This window comes from Oncorhynchus gorbuscha, linkage group LG26, assembly GCF_021184085.1.
Source record: "Oncorhynchus gorbuscha isolate QuinsamMale2020 ecotype Even-year linkage group LG26, OgorEven_v1.0, whole genome shotgun sequence".
Lineage (NCBI taxonomy): Eukaryota > Metazoa > Chordata > Actinopteri > Salmoniformes > Salmonidae > Oncorhynchus > Oncorhynchus gorbuscha.
This window is the reverse complement of record NC_060198.1, coordinates 38,511,374-38,516,272: the sequence shown is the minus strand read 5'-3', so window position 1 is coordinate 38,516,272 and position 4,899 is coordinate 38,511,374.

Here is a 4,899-nt window from a genome sequence, read left to right as displayed (position 1 = left end):
GAAGATATCCCTCTAGTGGTGTGGGGGCTGTGCTTTGGCAAAGTGGGTGGGGTTGTATCCTTCCTGTTTGGCCCTGTCCGGGGGTGTCATCGGATGGGGCCACAGTGTCTCCTGACTCCTCCTGTCTCAGCCTCCAGTATTTATGCTGCAGTAGTTTGTGTCGGGGGGCTAGGGTCAGTTTGTTATATGTGGAGTACTTCTCCTGTCCTATCCGGTGTCCTGTGTGAATTTACGTATGCTCTCTCTAATTCTCTCTTTCTTTCTCTCTCTCGGAGGACCTGAGCCCTAGGACCATGCCTCAGGACTACCTGACATGATGACTCCTTGCTGTCCCCAGTCCACGTGGCTGTGCTGCTGCTCCAGTTTCAACTGTTCTGCCTGTGATTATTATTATTTGACCATGCTGGTCATTTTTGAACATTTGAACATCTTGGCCATGTTCTGTTATAATCTCCAATCTCCTGGTTCCTCTCTAGGTTTCTTCCTAGGTTTTGGCCTTTCTAGGGAGTTTTTCCTAGCCACTGTGCTTCTACACCTGCATTGCTTGCTGTTTGGGGTTTTAGGCTGGGTTTCTGTACAGCACTTTGAGATATCAGCTGATGTACGAAGGGCTATATAAATACATTTTATTTGAATCTCAATGCTGTGCATTACAGGGAAGACATCCTTCTCCCTCATGTGGTACCCTTCCTGCAGGCTCATCCTGACATTACCCTCAGGCATGACAATGCCACCAGCCATTCTGCTCATTCTCTGTGTGATGACAGGATTGGCAGTGTTCTGCCATGGCCAGCGACGAGTTTGGATCTCAATCCCATTGAGCACGTCTGGGACCTGTTGGATCGGAGGGTGAGGGCTAGGGCCATTCCCCCCAGAAATGTCCGGGAACTTGCAGGTTCCTTGGTGGAAGAGTAGGGTAACATCTCACAGCAAGAACTGGCAAATCTGGTGCAGTCCACGAGGAGGAGATGCACTGCAGTACTTAATGCAGCTGGTGGCCACACCAGATACTGGCTGTTACTTTTGATTTTGACCCCTCCCCCCCCTCATTTAGGGACACATTATTCAATTTCTGTTTGTCACATGTCTGTGTAACTTGTTCAGTTTATGTCTCAGTTGTTGAATCTTATGTTCATTACAAATATTTACACAGGTTAAGTTTGCTGAAAATAAACGCAGTTGACAGTGAGAGGACGTTTCCTTTTTTGCTGAGTTTATGTATAGTAATAATAATGTTGGTAATGTTGTTCGTAGTTCTGTTTATGCATATCCGGAGAGCAAATAGAATGTGCCCATGTTAAGGTTAATTGTTTTTTGGCAAACAGTTTTGCCAATGGAAAATAATGTTTGCAAGCAGTAGTTCTGTGCTCCGCCGGGTATCATCTTGGGTCAGTGATTTCCCCTTTACCTCGGGACGTAGGCTTTTGGAGTTATCATTCGTTGCTGTGTAGATGGGAGAGAGAGGGGAAAGTGGTCCAACGGGTGATCAGAAAGTCTGAAACTGGCCCTGAGAGAGTTCGACTGTCAGAGAGAAACCACAACACTAAGGAGGAGAAGTAGTAATAGCAGTCCCCTGCCGAGGGACTGAACACTGAGCTCCCTCAATAAGTCTCCCACCACATCCTGTTTGGGAACACAACAACAGAACAGAACTTGTACAATCTACTAGCTGTTGTCTAAGTGCACGATAGTGGTAAGGGTTATCCATTCTAATGCACTTGTGAATACACAGAGGGGGTAGGGGGATGTGGCGAACAATGAATTTGTTCCGATTGTGTCAATTATGTGTTGATTTGCCAGGATATCTTTTAATGTTAATCTGTAGTTTGACTCCCGTTGATGTCGTGTCTAATCAACTCACCATGATAGAGTAGAGGGGGTATGTTGCAGTGGTCATAGCCCTAAACTAGACCTTTCATACTGTCTCTCTCTCTGCCATGCTGCCTCTACCGAATGGAACACAGTTCCCAGAGATGAAAGAGCGACGTGGTAAAGCTGTCGTTAATAAGAGAACGGAAGGTGAGGCTCGCAGGGAGACGAGGGAGAGATCTGTGGTTTAGGATCTAACGAAGAGAGAGTTGAGTCTCTGGTGTTAAATAATTTACTCCTCAGTGATCAGACCCCTATTTAATTAGCCCTTGTTCTCCTGATATAATCAGGCCCCCATCGCCAGCTGAGGTGTTGGGCTGTGAATTAGGAGGGGGGGGGAACTTATAAGTTCCGCTGCTAAGTTACCCCGGGGGGGGGGGGGGGGGGGGGGTCAGGTAGAGGACACAGGGACACACAGGGCCTGTTGGCTACACAACACAACACTGAGTCTAACAGTAACAACACTAACAAAGCCTCAGTGACTGTGATAACTCTGTAAACAGGTCATGTCTACCACCTCTCATGTATCCACTTTACAGGTGTTAGCCTCCTTATTGCCCTCCCTCTAAACATGTTATACAAGCATGAGTGGATGTGAATGTACATAGATCAATGTTGCTGAGCCAAGTTGTTATTGCATGGAGGACATCTGGCCATCTTGCTGGGTATCACTGTGTTGTCTGATCCCTGTTCTCCTGCACATGATAGTGGGGTGCTCACTGTCAGTGCAACCAAGCATTTTGTTGCCCACAGAGACCCGACCGACACCACCCTGCTCTCAGAGAGCCCATTGCTGTGCTGCTGCAGCCAAAAATAAATGTCTGAAGTGGAAAATCACACCTGATGGCCTGCTAGAGTTGGCTTTCAAGCCCGATGATGGTAGTCTGGAAGTCTTTGTACAAATCAATTTTCGGGAAAATGGGTTTATGATTAAAAAAAAGAAAGGCCGGACAGAAATCCAGACGATCCACTGTCCTTCAGTAAAAGCTACAGGTTCAGTGGCGGTCGGTTGTGTTAAAGATGAGGGAGGACAATTTTTTTTATAAGCATGGCCTTATTTCTATTACAGCATATTGGATGACTGTCATTCATATTCCATTTACCCAGCACAATGTAACATCAATAAGTTTAGGCTACTACATGATAATCACATTTTCCCTATACCCATCATGAGGTTGCTACAACCGTAGCCTATGAATGAAAGTTTACAATGTAGGTGCACAGGTTGAGAGAAATGTGATTAATAAAGGTAACAGACATTGACACATTCAATATCGCCTTGAACACTCTGGCCTGCATCTAGCTGATCTAAGGCGTAATCATTAGTCCAGCAGTTGCAAATGAGAGTTTCTATTGGACAAATTCAAGTATGTTTATTCCCGTTTTTTTCCACTTGCTTCCGTTTAAGAAAAGTTTTCAACAGAATCGGTGGAATGAATACACCCCTGATCACATGCAAACACAGTTAATTATCATAGCAGCCACAGACAAACAGCATGATCCCTTTGATCGTTGTATATACACTACTGTTTCAAAGGTTTGGGGTCACTTAGAAATGTCCTGTTTTTGAAAGGAAAGCAATTTTTTTGTCCATTAAAATAACATCAAATTGATCAGAAATACAGTGTAAACATTGTTAAAATAATAAACTTGGATTAACTAACACAACATGCCATTGGAACACAGGAGTGATGGTTGCTGATAATGGGCCTCTGTACACCTACATATTCCATAAAAAATCTGCCATTACAATAGTCATTTACAACATTAACAATGTCTACACTGTATTTCTGATCAATTTGATGTTATTTAATGGACCAAAAATGTGTTTTTCTTTCAAAAACAAGGACATTTCTAAGTGACCCCAAACCTTTGAACGGTAGTGTATATGCTTCCAAACTTGATTGGTAAGATTGTGATTCCTATTTCATTACTATGTCTCTTGGCAGGTAATTTGCTCATTAAGCAGACATCACAAACATTCCATGTCATAGATATTTATGGAATATACATGTATGTCTGACTGATTTTGATCATTGAATGGATCATTTTGCATGTGATGATTCACACGATGAAAGAATGTTTAGAAGTTGTGACGAGTATGACAATTTCACTGAGAATCAATTCAGTTTTGATCAACAAGCCATGTGCATTTGTACTTACTCTTTTGCACACGTGCCAAAACATGTGCAATTTGCTTAAATAAATAAGAAATTCAAATCTGTTGTGAACAAGAAACTAATTGTTCAGAGATTTGAACTTGTTGTTTTGAAGAAGAGAATTGAGCCAAAGCGCTTGAGAAAAACTGTAACAAATGTACCCGGCTGGTGATGTCACCAGGCAGTCCAAAACGCCATCCCACCAAAACAGGTTGCAATTTCAGGTCTTTTTAAACAGCTCTTACACTAAAGGGCATTATCATACTTTTCACAAATACACAGTATTATTCCAATCGAGTAGTGTGGAAATATACACTGAGTGTACAAAACATTAAGGACACCTGGTATTTTCATGACATAGACTAACCAGGTGAATCCAGGTGAAAGCGAGGATCTGTTATTGATGTCATTTGTTAAATCCACTTCAGTCAGTGTAGATGAAGAAGAGAAGACAGGTTAAAGAATATTTTTTTACCCTTGAGACAATTGAGACATGGATTGTGTATGTGTGCCATTCAGAGGGTGAATGGACAAGACAAAAGTTTTAAGTGCCTTCTAACTGGGTATGGTAGTAGGTGCCAGGTGCACCGGTTTGTGTTAAGAACTGCATCGCTGCTGGGTTTTTCACGCTCAACAGTTTCCCGTGTGTATCAAGAATGGTCAACCACCCAAAGGACATCCTGCCAACTTGACACAACTGTGGGAAGCATTGGAGTAAACATGGGCCAGCATCCCTGTGGAACCTTTTCGACATGCCACAAGTCCATGAGTCCATAGATTCCATGCCACGATGAATTGAGGCTGTTCTGAAGGAAAGGGGGGAGGTGGTGCAACTCAATATTAGGAAGGTGTTCCTAATGTGTGGTATACT